At 51.6% G+C, this 18,597-nt stretch overlaps 1 long non-coding RNA gene across 1 annotated transcript; it reads right to left on the reverse strand.

The window, feature by feature from the left end:
- Nucleotides 1-6,932: 6,932 nt before the first annotated feature.
- On the reverse strand, nt 6,933-12,214 carry LOC113934017. The gene is made up of 4 exons (XR_003523570.1): nt 12,056-12,214; nt 11,617-11,836; nt 7,499-7,574; nt 6,933-7,039 (listed from the first exon to the last, which is right to left on the reverse strand). It is a non-coding gene; the product is annotated as an uncharacterized LOC113934017 (long non-coding RNA).
- Between the last annotated feature and the right edge of the window lie 6,383 nt (nt 12,215-18,597).

Consider the following 18,597-nt stretch of genomic DNA (forward strand, 5'->3'; position numbering starts at 1 on the left):
TAATTGTGGGTCCCTGAATGGCCCTCCCTGGCTCCATTCATGAAAGTGGTATTTTTAGCTCAGGACTGGCCACCTGCTGTCCCCAGGAGGGGGCGGCCAGGCCATGTGTCATGTCTGAGTGATCATGGACTCACTCTGCCAGGAAACAGGCCCACGGGGACCAGCTGCGGGATCTCAGCACTGCCACCACATCTGGGAAAGGTAGTGAAACCTCACCCGTGCGGGGTACCATGGGGCGTGGGGGCTGGGAGCTGTTGTTAGCACACAGGGTACTCCCTAGTGTCAGGCACTGTTCTGACTTTACATGTATTAACTTACTTAATCCTTACCACAAGATAGATATTATCATTATCATTCCCATTTTATAGATGAGGAAATTAAGGCTGGAGACATTCATGTAACATACTTGAGCCCACAAGGTAGCAGTGGGTGGAGCAGGGCAGTCAGCTCCAGAACCTTCCAGCTTACTGTCTGGTCACTTAGAATCTGGACCACGGGTGGACAGTCAGCTACAGCCACTAGGTTCTCCTGCTCCAGGCTCCAGAGCCTGGCCCCACTCTCAGCCCACAGAGCTCTCTGGGATTGCAGTGAACAGCCAGTCTGACTTTCCTTTGGAAGTGAGGACATGGAGGCCCAGAAAGGAGTCCAAGGCTATGGAGCCAGTTGGCTATGATGCTCAGGCCAGGACTCTTCTCTCTGAATGATTCCATGGGCCCTGTTCATCCTGTAACTGCCCACCTCCTCGGCCTACCCCTGGCTCCAGAACTCAGCACTTAGGCTCTTCAGAGCAAGGAGCCTAGAGCCCTGCTCCTGACTTGCTGTGTGACCTTGGGCAAGTCACCTCCACTCTCTGAGCTTCAGTTTCCTCCCGCAAAATGGGAGGGATTGGGATATCTTCATAAGACTGTGTGGCACATTGCCTGGGGAGTCAATAGAGGTGGATTTCCTTATCTTGGGCTTTTCAAACCATTAACCAATCTTTCCTGTGAACAAGACACACAGTATTCACCCGCCCAGGGCTACTTCTGGAAATAGAAGATGGTGGAATTGTAGACACTGTGACCAGCTTTGGGGGAGACATTTGGAGAAAATCATGCCGTGCTGGCACCTGCCTAGTCTTCAGATTCCCAGCTGATGAGATTGTGGCAGAAGAGCGAGGAAACATGGCCTGCCAGCCTCTCAGCCAGTTGCCCAAATTGGAAGCAGAACAAGCATGGCAGAGTTCAGGTCCAGCTTAGCCACATCCCCACAACCCCTCTGGGTGACCTTGGGTCTGTCTCTGCCCCTCCCAAGGTCTCAATTTCCCAGGGATCTTTTGGGGCTTTCATGGCCCCAATTTTCTGTGAATTGATTAGGGCAAGTTTGGGACTTGGGACACTTATGTTGCCTCCCCCCCCATCATCATCACCACCACACCCCCTTGTCCTGCATCTCTGCTCAAGGGACTCCACAGCCTAGCTTCAGGTCTCACTCTGGGCTTGCCCATGACCCATGAGGGCAGCTCCCCATTGCGGCCTCAGCCCCTGAGTCACAGGGCCTGCAAGTTCAGCTCCCCAAGGGTGACTTTTTCCAGTTCTGAGTCCCGGTTGCAAATTTCCTGTCCAGGGAATCTGACTGGCCCGTGTGAGATCAGGAGGCCAATGAGCTGGGTCTTGTGTCATGGGCTAGAGATGGAGCAGTTTCTCCAAGAACAGGGTGTGGATGAGGAGGAAATGAAAGCATCTTTAATACAGAAGCAAAACAAATCCACCTGGAATGTAAATTACTTAGTGGAAAATGGTATCTGCACTAATTTCTCATTTATCCAGAAAGTGAGCAGAGGCCTTTGGGACTGGGCTTAAAATGAGAAAGACAAAAGCTACCCTCTATTCCTAGCTGCCAAAATAAAAGTAAAAAGTCAATGCCCTCAGCTCATCAGAGAATCTTCTCATCTGTTGTTTATTAACTCTTAGGATACAAAGAATTCTAACGTGCGTGAGTTACCGGTTTTCCACTAGAGGGCGTCGTCATGATAGTGGTAAGAAGTAATTGCCCTTGTGCTGTGAGGCAGAAATATTTTAAGATAAAACAATAACAGCAAAACAAAACTTTTAAAAGCAAACACAAGATTTAGCATCTTGGGGGGGTGTATTTCGTGCTCAGGCGCAGTGACCACACAGTTCAGGAGTCCCTAAAAGCATTGTGCATACAAGAGTTGAAGCTCACAATGACAGTCCTTGGGCATCCAGGAGTAAAATTATGTTCCCTGACCTCCATTTCAGATGGTATAAATAGGTAACACATACTGAAAGACTTCCATTTAATATAAAAAGAAAGATTTCTTTTTTTTAGTTTTTCACAGAAGGAATAGACCTCATCTGGAAAATGCATTCTTGTGGAATAATGCAGTTATAAATGATGTATGACTATACAAGGGTTTACAAGCCAGTCCAACAAAAATAATAAATGGCACAATTTTGAAACCAAACTCTATAACTAGCAGCTCGAGTTTCATCGTTGGAGGAATAAAGTGCTTTACCAGTGACTTCAGTTGGATTGAGAACCTTGGGGACCCTGCCAAGAGCTTGAAAAGCAGATAATTTTCAGGAGCAATGCCCAGTCCTGACCCACCACATAACTGCACCCCTCCCCTCAGCTGAGACCCTCACACTTGGTGATTAGAGGGGGAAAGGAGACCCTGCAGAACGCTAGTGTGTTCAAACTTGAGACCTGGAGGGGGAAATGTGGGGTTCTTCAGGCCCCCAAATTAAGCACATTAAAAATCACTTGGAAGCGCATTCAAAGCTGCAGGACATCTGAGGGAGGAATCAGGAATATGCATTTTAAATACATTCCTTAAGGGATTCTGATTCTGTGATCCGTGGACCACATGCTGAGAAACCCTGCTCCTCCCACTTCGCAGATGGGGAAATTGAGGCCCAGAAAGGGTTAGAGCCAGGGCTTGAAGTCACACGGCAAGTCAGAAGCTGAGCTGGCCTCTGGCCTGTCCAGGGCTCCTTTCCACCAAATTCTGCCTGCCCACGAACCCCCTCCCGGGGCTGCTAACATTCCAAGGAACCTTGTAACAGGAAAGGAAATGTCAGCTGTGCCTGTTCTGATGTTCAGGCCCCCATCGTGACTCCAGGTTCTGCCAGACACAGCCCCTCAGAGCTCGGGCAGCCAAGCTCTGTGAGCCGGGTTTTTCCAGATGGGACTGGGGATGGGATGACGAGCACCAGCATTTATTTTTATTTCCCCAAGAAAATAAAAAGGCAGTTTTGCTCCAAGAAAAGTGGTTAGAGGAAGCAGTGTTCCTAGCCAGGAGGAGGTCCTGGACCCCGGCCAGCCCCTCACGGCCCCCTCCAGGGCTGCCTTCACATCCTGAGGGTGTCTGACATGGAGTCGCGTCCTCAGACAAAGCACCCTTGGGCTTCGGATTCCAGAACCCTCTCCTGCCCACAGCGGTGGCTAAAGGGCTCAGGAGGTGGAGGGATACTTTCTTCCTGGGGACAAAAGGAATTTTTCCCAGCCTCTCCTACTGCAAAAAAAAAAAAAAAATCTAAAAATGGAGGGCGGTAGAATATGCGATTGCTGCCAGGTTCCACAACTATGGCCCTGGTTCTCAAGGGAAGACGGACAGTTTTGCTCTCTCCTGGGGTGGGAGGGGACATTTGGCAGTAGCTGGATATGTTTGTTGGTTGTCACAACTCAGGGGAGGTGCTACTGTCATCTAGTGGGTAGAGGCCGAGAACACTACTAAACATTCCACATTGCACAGGACCGCCCCCACAACAAAGCCCCCCTTACCCAAAATGTCAACAGTGCTGAGACTGGGAGACCTTGAACTATGGGCTATTGGCCCAGGGTGTCAGGAGGTGGGGTGTGAATCCAGGGTTTTTCCTCTAAATCCTGTGTGAGCTGGGGCCAGGCCCTGCCCTCTCTGGACCTCAGACTCCCATCTGCATGAAGAAGAGGTGGAGAGGCTTCTCTCTGGGGGCCCTTGCAGTTTTGGTCATTCATGGCTCCAGAAGCTCGGCCTTCTGCACCTTAGATGTGTCTGTCAGAGTGTTTGTGGGGGGTGTTTACCCAGCCCCCGCCCCATGTCTAAGGGAGTGGATAACCAGCTCCCGTGAACCCCTCCCCCACAGCACAATATCTGGAACTCCTGCTCCACCAGGAACGGAAAAACCATTATCTGCAGATGACATCACTTTGCAAAAATGCAAGCGGGTGGTTGCTGAGCAGAACTTCAGGGAACGGGCGGGAAGAAAGGGCTGAGCATACCAAGCCCGGACAGCGCCAACATCCAGCACCTGTGTGCATCTCAGGGCAGCCCAGGGCAAGTCACCCAACTTCTCTGCACTGCAGCCTCCCCCATCTCCACAGGGAGGCGCTAGACCTGGGGGATGGACATCTTCCCCTGGGGAGAGCCCAAGACCCTGTGACTCCTCCAGGTTCAGTCTTGGAGGGCCTCTGGGCTGCAGGTGGACACAGGGAGGCCCTCCAGGCACAGGGCATGCCGGGTCGGGGGCTGGAAGGCGAGAAAAGCGGTCACCCTGCCCAACTGAGCCACACAGAGGCCACTGTTGCCACCAAAGAGCTCGAAAACAGACTCTCGTCCCAGAGGGCTGGTCGCATGTCTCACTCACCAACCCAGTTTTTTTTTCCTGGTCTGGAGTTGGGAAGAGCATTCTGAACCAGTAGAGTGCTGGGGGCCTGCTTCAATGGATGCATGAGACTGACCCACGATCCAGCATCTTTGGGCCTGTGGGCTCCCAGGAGGTGACAGCCCAGGAATGGCTGCCTCTGGTGAGCAGAGCAGGCTCGACTATGCTGGAGGAGCCCTGGGATGACAGGCAGGAGGCTGGGGGGCTAGTCCCAGCTGGGAGACAGGCCTCTCCATCTCTCCTTCTGAACAATGAGAAGCTTGGTCCAGAGAACCCATGGAGTCTCTCTCAGCTCTAGGATTTGGTGGCCCCAGGAGCAGATAAGAAGCAGCCAAGGCTGGACCTCCCATAGGGGCAGAGCTCAACAGAGCTGGATGTCTTCAGTGAGTGACAGGTCCCTCCCCTGCCCCCAGCCCCATCAAGAATAAAATTTGCCATTCAACCTGATTACTTTCTCAGTGCAAGAGGAAGGAGGGAGAAGGAGGCAGATCAGCCTGGCCAAGTTCAAGGGAGGGGCTGCCACCGTGGCTGAAGGAGCCCCCTCCCACACTGCACGAGCACTGCCCACCGCCAGGAGACAGCACGGCCCGTTGCTAGAATATTCCGGCTGGCATCACCTAGACCAGTGTCCAAATCTCGGTCTGACAACCTCCCAGCTGTGCGGAATTTGACTCAGTTTTCTCAGCTAAAAAATGGAGTTAGTGACAGACACCTCTTTCAGGGGTCATTTCGTTTGTCCTGCCCCTTGCCCCGCAGAGTCACCTCTCCCTGCCCTGCTCCCCAGGAGACTGACCTCACCCGGGCTGGAGGTCAGAGGGTGCCAGGAGGAGAGAAAGGTCAGGGAGTTTCCACACGCCCTCTGCTGGGCCATAGTTCTGGAGGTCACCACTCCTGTGGGGCAGCCCCTACACCACGCCTCCTGTTCTGGTGGGTTCTGACAGTGCTGTGCTCACCTCTTGCCAACAAGTGCTTCCAGCTTCCTGCTGGCACTGGTCTCTGGGGTGTCCTCGTCCCCTATTGGGTCCTTAACCCCTCACCACACTTCAGTGAAAAACCCTTTCATTGATCTCCCAAGATGATAGAGAAATGCCCAACAAGCACACAAAAAGATGTTTCACGTCACTACACATTAGAGAATGCAACTCGAAACCACAGTCGGGTAGCACCTCTTATGGAAGGCCATTATCAAACAAACAAACAAAACAAAACGAACAGGAAATACCAAGTGCCTTTGAGGATGGAGAGAAGCTGGAAGCCTTGTGCCCTGGCGGGTGGGAACGTGAGATGGTGCAGCCGCTGTGGAAAACAGTATGGAGGTTCCTCAAAGAATTAAAAATAGAACTACCCTATGATCCAGCCATCCCGCCTCCGGGTCTTGAAAGCAGGGTATCAAAGAGATGTTTGGACGCCCGTGTTCGTAGCAGCATTATTTACAAAAGCCAGGAAGCCAGGGAAGCAACCCAAGCATCCATAAATGGATGAACAAATGAGCATGATGTGGGTCACACCTACAATGGAATATGGTCCCGTCTTAAAAAGGAAGGATATTCGGACACCTGCTACAACGTGGATGAGCCCGGAGGACACTCTGCTGAGCGAAATAAGCCAATCACAAGAAGATAAATACTGTCCGAATTCCACTTACATGAGGCACCTAGAGTAGGCAGTCACAGAGACAGAAAGTAGAGGGATGGCTGCTGGGGAGGGAGGAGGGGAGATGGGGAGTCGTTGCTTAAAGGGTACACAGTTTCAATTTTGCAAGATAAGAAGTTCTGGAGATCCACTGTACAACAATGTGAACAGACTCAACACTACTGAACCATAACGCTTAAAAATGATTAAGATGGTGAACAAAAACCTCATCAAATTATGTAGTTTAAGTAAATGCAGTCGACTGTATGTTAACAATGCCTCAGTAAAGCTCTTTTTTTAAATCCCTTTATTACACTTTTCACGAAAACCCATGGTGCCCAGACTTGTCAGTACGCTAGAATCTTCTGGAATCCTTTAAACATGTCAACACCCCAGGCCAACAGCCAATACCCCAGACCGATGAAATCACAACCCCTGGGGGGCAGGACACGAGCACCAGGGTTCTGATGCCCCCAGTGACTCAAGTTTGACACCCACTGAATCCACCCTTTGATTAGGCCTCGTGTTTCTTTCAGGAGTCTGCACCATTCACTACTTCTCAGGCTTATTGTGAGGATTGAGAGCAAGAATGAACGCAAAGCAACTAGCACAGCTACTGGTACTTACTGCTTGATGGAACGCACCAAGAGCATCATTGGCTTTAGGATCATTATGTTATTCTTACATCATCATCGCTTCTCCGATTGCCGTGGATCTCCGGGAAGCTCCAAAGGCAGTGAGAGGGGGTGTCGGGACGAAATCTAACGTAAGACAGGAAAGCTCTCGGCAGGTGGGAGGGGTCCAGGCTGAGGCAGAGAAAAGCGGGGATTCCAGGGTGGCTGGGAGGTTTGGGGGCAAGACTGTGAGGATCCCCGAGTCAGGAAGACGGTAGACCCGCCACGATGCCAGGAGGCACCTGCCTCTAGGGGCTGCTGCTGGCACCACTCAGAGACTCCAGAAAACACTGAGGGACATCTAAGGCCAACGGGAGAGTTGGCCCAAGAAGCAGCATGGGCTGCAGTGGGCACGAGTGTGTGTGCGCGCACGCACACACAGACACTCACCCCATAATGACTTTTAGCTCATCTGCCCCTGGGGGACCCCCTTCTAATTTTTCAGGGGTTGGTCCCCAACCACTCCTGGTAGCCCCAACACCCTTAAGGTCACTACTGACCATCACCTCCATCTACCTCCCAGTGTCTGCGCTGGAGTCCGCTCACCTTGCTGGGCTGGGCACGGTGGGGGATGGGGGAGCAGCCTTCAGGCAGCCAGGCCTCCCTCGGTGGCTCATGGAACCTGGAGAGGAGCGAAGGGCCATTGCATTGGGGTTGCCCGAAGAGGAGGCGTCTCTCCAGGCCAGGGGAGGACTTTGGCTGAGGAGGCTCTGGCCCAGCCTGGATTTTCTCCCCAGGCCATCCAGCCACCCCATAAACATTCCCTGGACCCCCCACTGTGTGGCCTGCAAGGCCTGGGATCCCATGATGGTTAGAGGGGGCACGGGGTGGTAGGAAGGAGAGGAGCCGAGGCAGAGCGGCCCCAGGCCGGCACACAAGGCTCAGATCCCAGCTCTCCTCTGTAACTGCTGTAGGTCTCGGGGAAAGACAATTCACCCCTCGGGCCTCAGTTTTGTCTTCTGAGAAAGGGTGACAAAGCCATCCTCACAGGTTCCGTGGGGGAATGAGACAGGATGACATGAGCGTCCCCATTAGGCATCACTTGATGTCCCGTCCCCAGGAGGGAGGAACAGGCCTCACGTGCTTCTCACCTGCAGCACGGCTGATGGGGGCAGCAGCTTTCTGGGGACAGAGTTGTGTTAGGAAGCCAGCCCCGGCGTGGGCTCTCCAAACCACAAATCCATACCCGGAAGCCCTCCTCCAGAGCCTGGGTGCCCACCCTACCGGCTGTTGGTGTGCTGGGTGACAGAGGGCTGTCCCTTCCCCATCTGTCATCAGGGCCTCATGAGCCGGCCCAGAATGGATCTTCCAGAGAAAGGGACAAACCTCATGGTCCCATTTTGCAGGAAGCCTTCCTGTTCTCCGTATCAGACATGACCTCTCCCTCCCCTAGGCCACCAGAGGACTCCTTTAGTTTGGCTCTGGGCACCTCGAGTACCCATCGGTGTCCCCCAGTAGAGGAGTACCTGGGGGCAGAATCCAAGTCACAGATGACACCCGCCTCTTGTCATCTTGTCATCCTTGCACCAAGAATTGAAAGAAGGGCTAAGTGACCCCTGGTGCCCTGAGCCCACACCAGGACAAACAAGCAGGGACTCTTGGATCCCCACTTGGGACACAACTCCAGGGTGGAGGTGGCTGGAGGCTGGGCCTGGCGCCCGGACACAGGCATGGACCCCGCCTCCAATGGCTGTTTGTGTTTTCCTTCTCCCTGGGCAAAAGCTGTGGGGGCTGTTCTAAGCCACAGCTGGTTTTTATTGCATCAAGGCTCAAAAAAGGTCTGAGCATATTTTTAGAGAGAAGGGGGAAAAAGAATATTTTCTTCCCTGACCCAAGAGGAGGGCTTGCTCCAATTTTCCATCTGCTCTCCCTTCTGGGTGGAGCTGACCAGGAAGTTTCCCTGCAGGAGGATCCTGGAGACAGTGGTTCATGAGCTCATGGATGCGGCAGGGTGAAGGCTGTCCGGCACGACGTCCGCCTCCCTCCCCCAACACACGCGCGCACACACACACACACACACGCACACACAGCCTCGGGCCTGTGATGTGGAGAGAGAGAAGCCATGTCCAGGATGACGACAGTGGAGGAGCAAGAGACTCGGAGCCCCAAGTCTCCCTGGAAGGGGGAGACTGAAGGGTGGCTCGAACCAGGGGTCCCCACCGTGGCACCCCAGAGCTCTGGCATGTGCCGCATCCCCACTGGGGTGCCTGGATCCATACGATCTGGGCGCTGTCTGGGACCAGAATAAACAATGTGTTTGGTGTAGCCTTGAATGGCTGGTTTCCACTTGTCCAAAGACACTCTGGGGATGAATGAAATGCCAAATCATTTTTGAGCATCACTGAACCCCTGAAGCTTTTGTTATTTTCTCAATCAAAAGACGCTAAATGGGGCTGCCTGGCTCAGTTGGTTGAGCATCTGCCTTCGGCTCAGGTCGTGATCCCGGGGTCCTGGTTGGGCTCCCTGCTCAGCGGGGAGCCTGCTTCTCCCTCTCCCTCTGCTCCTCCCCCTGCTTGTGTGCACGCGTGCTCTCTCTCTCAAGTAAATAAATTTTTTTTTAAAAAGATGCTAAATATCCTAGAGTTCTGTAGGCATCCGTGTGTGTGTATAAATCTCTGTCTGATAATGTATGAATATGGCCCATGTGTATGACATGCGCGACGGAGTATGTGTATGTATATTGTGTACGTGTGTGTTTGTATGTTTATATGTATTGTCCGTATTTGTAGTATGTGTTGTGTTGTGTCTGTGTGGTATGCTGGCTGTGTGTCTGAATCGGGGGTGGTGTGTGTAAGTGTGCATTATGTCTGTTTGATACACTGTGTGTGTATAGTGGCTATTTGAAGGATGCTGCGTGTGGATGCTGTCATCAGGCCAGTAGCATATCTGGAAGGGGGACTGTGTTGGGGAGAGGGTCCCTCCTTCTCCCCCGGCACACTATCCAAAGGGACACCTTTTCAAGACATTTCCAGGGCAATCTGTTGGGGGAAAACACAACAGGTAGAGAAGGCAGTTGAAGGGAAAGAGACCACTGGACAGAGTTCTACCCCACCAGACCCTGCCCTTCATGTCAGAACTGGACTTCGCCTCTGGGGACATCCAGTCTTAAAATCCCCAGCCCAAAGGGTCACAGACAACAAAGCCCAAGTTCAGAGAAGCATGTTACCCACAGACCAGGAGCCAGAACCTAGCCGCCTTGCCCCTCCCGACAACGGACTGGCCTTCAGTGCCAAAGAGCCTGCCAGCAAAGACACAACAATCGTGGGGATGGTGCCCAGAGCTGGCAGCCGGCAGTCAGGGGCCCAGGCTCTCCACGAACAGGACCTCACTTCTCTCTCATACCCACCCAGCCACGGGGCATCACTGCCCCATTTTATCAGAGGAGAGAACTGGCTCAGAGGGGAGACAGAGGTGAAGGCAGGTCCCTGGCAGCCACAAGGAGAGGAGAAGTCTCTGGAGCCAGGAGGACAGCCTCTTGGCTTCAGGGATCAGGCAGAGGAGTCAGGGGTGGTTGTGGGCTTGTAGGGTTTCGCTCCATGAGGGGTGCTGGTTCCTCTTCCCTGCCTGCAGAGACACGGACTCTACCCAGATGGGAGCCAGGAGGATGGAGCTAGACGTAGCAGCGATGTGGGCCTTCCTCCTGACCACCTCTCCATCTGTCCCCATCCCAGAGGCTTAGCCAGGCCAGGCACCCTCTCACCCATGTACCCCCTTGATCCTCAGGCAGCAGAGGTTGCTAGAGACGTCCTCCTACTTCTTGAAACTGAGGCAACCCGGCTAGGGTGGGGCTGAGGGGATCTTCTTGGGAGATGGTCTTTTTGGAAAGACAGACCCAGAGTCAAGGCCTTTCTACAGAGCCCAGGGGCCTTGGGCAAGTCCTTCTCCCTCCCTGAGGCCTGGTTTCCTCGTAAGGTGGGGATAACAGGCTCTGCCTCCTGGGATGGTTGGGGAACCACGTGTGGGTGTGAGGCACATGGCCCAGGCCAGGCACCAGGGAGGCACTTGACTGACACGTGTCCTGTTCCTGGCCCCGGCCGCACAGGCCAGCGAGAGTTACAAGCGGGGCTCAACTGGCTCAAGGGCCCCTCCCCTCCTGGCCCGAGCAGGAGCTGCAGGGGAGAAAGAAACAGCAGTTCTTGGAAAGCCACCATCAAGCCCTTCTTGGAATAGGCAGGCCATTCATCAAGATGCCATCCAGGAATCACACCAACTGCCGAGTCGCTCTGGAGTGGCCCTCTGCGACCTTTGGGCTGCCTGACACCGAGCTCCGTGGTGCTACTCACCACTCCACGTGTACCCCAACACCAGGCACTGAGGACTCGTCAAAGGCCATCGGGCATTTCCCTCCCTGGGATCACATCACTTGACCACCCCTGCGCAAAGCCTCTCCTGCCTCCCCACTGCAGTAAAGCCTTTAGTCACATCTCAACATCCCCCTCGGTCAGGCCAGCACCCCTCCTCCTCTCTCCTGCACCTTCTCACCTTGAACCTGTCACACCAGCCAGTCCCTCGTGGCCACCTGCTTTCATTACCTATGGGAAGCACTTAGCTGGGGGCCTGGCACGTGGGAGACGGCTCAGCAAGGTGGGATTCGGTCTCCGCAGACAACAGGCGGATGCCTTTGCCCCCCTCTGGCAATCTCTGATGCACATTTAAAGACTCACCTTAGTCTTGGGGTACCCGGGTGGTGCAGTTGGTTAAGGCTGGACTCTTGGTTTTGGCTGGGGTCGTGATCTCCGGGTCGTGGGATCAAGCCCGGTGTCGAGCTCCACACTCAGCGCAGAGTCCGCTTGGGATTCTCTCTCCCTCTTTCTCTGCCCCTCCCACCGCGCTTATGCTCCCGCACGTGCGCATGCGCTCTTTCTCTCCCTCAAATAAATAAATCTAAAAAAAAAAAAAAAAAAAGACCTGCCTTAGCCTTCAATTCCTCCAGGAAGCCTTCCCTGATGCCCACCGCTCCAAGCCAGTGTAGGTGCCTTCTTCCCAAGGAGAACTGCCTGGTGTCCCCATATGCCCCTGTCCTATGTGATAAGGTTACTCCAGTCCCCACCCTGCGGCCTGGCATATCCTCCCCAGGGTTCATGTGGATTTCGGCAGGCTTACGTCCTCGTTGGTCCTCCTTGCTCTCTGGCCTTACAGCTGCCCTCTGTCCCAGCGGCCCACTGGGCTCCAGTCTGGAAACACTGCACCTCCCACCTTATCCCAAAGGCCTTGCAATGCAGAGTTAATTTGGATAGCAGAGTTCACTGGCGTCGTGGAGATGGCGGAGAGCGATTCCAACGCACACGACAAACTGCCATTCTGAGGCAGCGCAGCTCCTGGGAGTTTGTCAGAGAATCTCTAACCAGCTGGGAGGGGGGAGGGACCTGCCCCCCTGAGAGTGTTCTGGAAACTCCTTCTTCTCGGAGCCCCTCCCCCTTCTTCCGTTCCGTGGGAGACCTTCCTCTGGCTGCTCCTTGGAGACTTGGAGACCCCTGGAGGGGCCTCACCTGAGACAGATTCCCTCTGTGCCATGAGGCAGAGCAGCTGTTGTCTGTTATTTTAAAGAGCCATTGTTCTGGGCTGAATTGTGTCCTAACCCCCAGGCCCCCAGAATACGACTGTAGGCAAGATAGGGCCTTTGAAGAGGTGATTAAGTCAAAATGAAATCGATAGAGTGGTCCGAATCCAATGGGACTGGTGTCCTTATCTGAAGAGGAGATTTTGACAGAGACTCGCACAGAAGGCCATGACGTGGAGACCCGGGGAGAAGGTGACCATCTGCAAGCCAGGGAGAGAGGGCTCAGGAGAAACAACTGTTAACACCTCGACCTGGAACTCCCAGCCCCCGGCACAGTGAGGAAATCGTCTCTGTTGTCTAGGCCAGTGGGTCTGTGGCGTTCAGGTATGGCCCCAAGGAGGCTCGCCTAGCACCACTGTTTTCATGCATGGGTCTCATTGCACTGCCCTCACCGATTTGTGGCCCTGCCGCCCCTTCCAGACCGAATCCCCTGCGGGCACTGGACAGAGCTGCCCTTCCCATCCTTCAGAGCTGCAAAGCCACCACACCCCGAGAACTTTGGAGAGCATTTCCTGGGTGAACAGCTTCCGGGATGAACAGCACTTCGGCTCCTGGCTCTTTAAATCATCGAATGCTGGGATGGAGAGAGGCCCCACCACGCATGACCCCTCCCCATTTCTGGAGCATCATCCCACTTGGCGCCTGGTTCCACCCTCAACAACCCCAAGAGAAAGTGCACAGAGGAGTAAACTGAGGCCCAGAGAAGGCAAGTGATGTGCCCAGGGTGTTTCATGGAGTCAAAGCTGGGAGGAAGGAGAGACCAAAGCCCACAAGTCCCAGGGAGGAACTGAGAGGGGGAGGCAGGGGCCCGGAGAGCCCTGCAGTGTCCTGCCCACCGGATGGAGACAGAGAGGACCTGGGTCCAAGTCCCGTCTACGCCTCTTGCTCGCTATGTGAGCCGGGGCCTCAGTTTCCACATCTGTACAATGAGGCTGACAAAGACGAGACAGCACATGTGGTGCTTAGCCTGGGGTCTGGCCCGCAGAAAGGGCTTAAGAAGTGTTCGTGCCGCGGCCGCTGAGAACAGTCTTCTGGAGCGGCTCAGCTGGCCCAGCACCTGGCCCCACAGGAAGTTTGACAAAGAGCTCTCAATAGAATCTCTTCCTGCCTGTGGGCTGGTCGGCATGGGGGGCAGGCAACTTCTGTCCTCCGGGCCTCGAGCACTGCCCCCCTGTCCCCAGCACACACATGGTCACTTGCCCTCCAGCGGGCCTCACAGGGCACAGGGCTGGATAAGGCTCAATGGCCCATTGTTCTCCCTCCAGGCCCAGAGCAGGCCCGGCCTGCCGGGAACCAGCCGCTGAAAATAGTCCCACCGGAGTGTCGGGGTCCAGCTGCTTATCTCACTGCAGGGGTCAGGAGCGGCCCCACTCTTCCTGGCCACTACTCTGGGCCAAGTCCAACTTGGCCGGCTCCCAGATCACCCTCAGGGGAGAGTCCAAACTCACACCCGCAAAATATTTAGTGGAAAAGTTGAGGCCAGTTATAATTCCCTGAGGGCAGGCCCTTGGTGCGGACTTTCAGACTCAGCCTGTGGCTGGTTCCGAGGAAAACCCTGGAAGAACAGGCCAAGACTAACAACGCAGAGAGAAATAGGGAAAGGTACTCCAGGTGGCAGGAACAGCAGAAGCAAAGGGAGGAGGGACGAGGCCAGGCGGAACAGTGAGAGGCTGTGGGAAGGGAGTCTTGAAGGGCAGCTCAGGCTCCATGGAGCAGGGTCCAGAATGACAGGCAAGGCTTTCCTGACCTTCGAGGCCATGCCTTGGCTGGGGCGGGTCTGTGGTCACGCTCACTTCCGGCGCTTCCTCTGAGCTCTTCCCTAAGGGCTAGTAGCGGTCCTGAAGGAGGAGCGCAGGGCTGAGGAGGATAGAAAGGTGCCCTTGGCACCCCCCTCCAGGCCTGAGAGGGCGCTGCTCCTCAGAGACATATGAGGTGGACCCCAGAGGATCTGCCTGTGGGGCTGTGATCACCACAGTCAGCTTCCGGACATTCAGGCTTTCAACGGTGAGCCTTCAAGCTCCTGCTCGGCACTGAACCCTGGGCTGGGTGCCAGGGACCCAGACAGCCACTCCGTTCCAGCCTTTGAGGGGCTCACAGTTCAGAAAAGAAGCATCGAGTGGCAACTCCAGGACTGAGTCCCCTGAGCATTGTGCTGGGGCAGCTCAGAGAAGGGTTCTCCTGACTTGGGACATCGGCAAAGGGTCCCTGGAGGACATACCCTCTGAGCTGAGTTTTGAAGGTTAAGAAGGAGATGGCCGGGTAAAGAGGAGGCAGGAAAGCCATGAGAACACATGTGCAAAGGTCCTGGGGTGCACCTGGGGTGTGGGGGGGTACAGGGCAGAGATGAGTGTGCCGGTAATGAGGCTGCAAATGTCTGTGGGGACCAGATTTCATTCTTCTCTGCATTTCCCACGGACGCAAACATAGTACTCACCAACACAAAGGCTGGCGAATGATACAGTAAACAGTTGAAAAAATGGGAATGGGGTATCTGGGTGGCTCAATCAGTTGGCTCAGGTCATGATCTCGGGGTCCTGGGATCGAGCCCCACGTCGGGCTCCGTGCTCAGCAGGGAGTCTGCTTCTCCCTCTCCCTCTGCCCCTCTCCCCGCTCGTGCGCACGCTCTCTCAAATAAATAAAATCTTAAAAAAAAAAGAGAGAGAAGAAAAATGGGAATAAACTAAACTGAATAGATTAAATCCTGTTTTTGGAGCTCACTTATAGAGTCTGGGAATTTGATCACTGATTATTCTGTAAGCAAGGTCTTCTGTCATTTCCACATTGGGGGTTTGATTAATAAGCTGTGCTTAAGTTGAGAGTACCTATATCACCCAGACCCATCCAAAAGCCCCTGCTGGGAGGGTCCAGTCAGGCAGATGTGCATTCCAGGAAGGCCGGCACGCACTGGCCTGTGAGTGCTTACAGCCTGGAGTGAAGAGCTTCGTTGGGTGAAATATACCCCAAAGGTGAGCTCCTCTGTGATTGCCCCATAGGTCCCAGTTCTTCACCCCTCCCAGCACGCACTCGGTTTGCCGTGTGAGTTCCCAGCTTGGCCTGCTGGAGGTAGACCATCCTTCCCACCCTCCCCGTGGGGCCTAGCCAGGTGACTTATCTTGGCCAATAGGACAATAGCAGACAAATTTCAAACAGAAGCTTACACTACACTTGTATCTGAAAGAAGAACACCCATTCTATACAATCTGTCCCAGAAAACAAAAGAGGAGGGAGGACTTCCCAATTCATTTTAGGAATCCAGTATTACCTTGATACCAAAACCAAAGACAGTACAAAAAAGAAAAACCACGGACCAATAGTTCTCCTGTAGATGAAGCACAAATCCTTAACAAAATATTAGCAAAGGGCGCCTGGGTGGCTCAGTTGGTTAAGCAACTGCTTTCAGCTCAGGTCATGATCCTGGAGTCCTGGGATCGAGTCCCGCATCGGGCTCCCTGCTCGGCGAGGAGCCTGCTTCTCCCTCTAACCCTCCCCCCTCTCATGTACTCTCTCTCTCTCCCTCTCTCATTCTCACTCTCTCAAAATAAATAAATAAATCTTTAAAAAAAAAACCAAAATATTAGCAAAGAGAATGCAGCAACATAAATGAAGTTTATTTCAGGGATGCAAGACTGGTTTGATACTTGAAAAATCAGTCAGTGTAATCCACCATATTCACAGGCTGACCAAGAAAAGTCCTATGATCATACCAATTGAGGCAAAAAAAAAATTTTTAACAGAATTCAACACCCACTCAGGGAAAAATTTTTTCAGAAGATTAGGAATAGAGAGCAATTCACATATAAACAAACGTCCTCTATAAACATATGTAAATATAAATATATAAACATGCTATGTAAATAAAATAGCTTGGTAAATAGCATTTAGAAAACACTGACTGCTCATATCATTCTTACTGGTGAAAGACTGAAACGCAACAAGACTAGAAAGGTAAGTAAATGACATACGGATCAGAAAAGAAAAAATAAAACTATCTATTTGCAGATGACATGATTGTTTGTGCAGAAAACTCCAAGGCATCTGCAAAAAAACCTCCCCGAACTACTGAATTGAGCAAGGTCACAAGCTACAAGGTCAATGTACAAAAATCCACTGCATTCCAATGTGCAAGCAATGGACGTGGAAATTGAAACTTATATTCTTTACAATCATTAAAAAAAGAATGGAATACTTTGGCTTAAATCTAACGAAATGGGACTTGTATGCTGGGAACGACAGTATGCTGATGAAAGAAATCAAAACAGATCTAAATAAATGGCGAGACATGGCAGGCTTGTGAATTGGAATATTCCACATCATAAAGGTACCAGTTCTCCACAAATTGAAATACAGGTTTAACACAATTACTATCAAGATCTCAAGAAGACTTTTTGTAGATGAGGCAAGATTATCCTAAAATTTATACAGAAAGGCTAGGGAACTAGAAGAGGTAAAACAATTTTGAAAAAAAAAAAAACAAAATGGGAAAATCGGTCTACTTATTTCAAGACTTATTATGTAGCTACAGTAATCAAGACCATACAGCATTGGTGGAAGGACAGAAACACTGATCAACAGAACAGAATAGAGAAGGGAGAAATAGACCCCTAGAAGTATAGCCAACCGATTTTTGCAAAAGCGCAAAAGCAATTCAATGATAACACCTTACACCCACGAGGATGGCTGAAATAAAAAAGACATTATAACAAGTGTTTAGTAAAAATGTGGAGAGACTGGAGGCCTCACATACTGCTGGTGGGAAAGTACATGGTGAAGCTTGAAACGCAGTTCCTCCAAAGTTTAAGCATATAGGGTTTGTTTACGACTCTACACCTACATATACACACAAGAGAACTGAAAACGTATGTCCACCCAAAACCTTGCACATGGATGTTCATAGCAGCACTATTCATAATAACCAAAAAGCGAAAACGACTCAAAAGCCCATCAACTGATGAATGGATAAATACAGTGTGATCTATTACGTGGTACATGGGCTCGATACAATGGAATATTACCAAGCAGTACAAAGAAAAGGAAGGACTGATCCACAGTAGCACATGACAGACCTTGAAAATGTTATGCTAAGTCAAAGAAGCCAGACAGAAAAGACCACATATTGTATGATTTCATTTGCATGAAATGTCCAGAATAGGCAAATTGTAGAGACAGAAAGCAGATTAGTGGTTGCCCAAAGCTGGGAAGGTAGGGAGAGAGAGAAGGGAGTGACCACTAATAGGTATGGAGATTTTTTAGGGGGTGATGAAAATGTTCTAAAATTGATTGTGGTGATGGTTGTATAGCTTTGTGAAAATACTAAAAACCATTGAGTTGTACACTTTAAATAGGTAGATTACATGATGTGCGGTTACATCTCAGTAAAGCTGGGTTTTTTAAAAAAACAATTCGATAGGTGAAGGATAGTCTTTTCAACAAATGGTGCTAAAGCAAATGGACATCCTTGTGCCCCCCAAAAACCCCAAAACAAAACAAAAAACAAACCAAGAATCTCAATTTCAATTTCACATCTTCCACAAGAATTAACGCAGGACTACAGATTAAAATATAAAACTATGAAATGTGTAGGAGAAAATCTTTAGACCTAGGGATTGGTGAAAAGTTTTGAGACATAACACCCAAAACATGACCTAAAAGAAAAAAAGCAGGAAAAGTATAACCACCACAACAAAATAAAGCAAGAGAAAAGGAAAGAAAAGAGAAAGGAAAGGAAAGGAAAGGAAAAAAGGGGGCACCTGGCTGGCTCAGTCGGAGAAGGGTGTGACTTGATCTTGGGGTTGTGAGTTTGAGCCCCATGATGGGTGCAGAGATTACTTAAAGATACAATTAAAAACTTTAAAAAAACTAAAAAAAAAAAAGTGATCAATTGAAATTGGTCAACATTAAAAAACTTTTGCTTTGCAAAAGATGTGTTAGGAGCATGGAAAGACAAGTTGCAAACCCAGAGAAATAATTTGCAAATCACATACATGACAACGGATTCATTCACAGAATATATAAAGTGCTCTCAAACTCAAAACGGTAAAAAAGCAAACACTCTAACTAGAAAATGAGCCAGAAACGTGACGTGACA

This window comes from Zalophus californianus, chromosome 13 (genome assembly GCF_009762305.2).
Source record: "Zalophus californianus isolate mZalCal1 chromosome 13, mZalCal1.pri.v2, whole genome shotgun sequence".
Classification (NCBI taxonomy): domain Eukaryota; kingdom Metazoa; phylum Chordata; class Mammalia; order Carnivora; family Otariidae; genus Zalophus; species Zalophus californianus.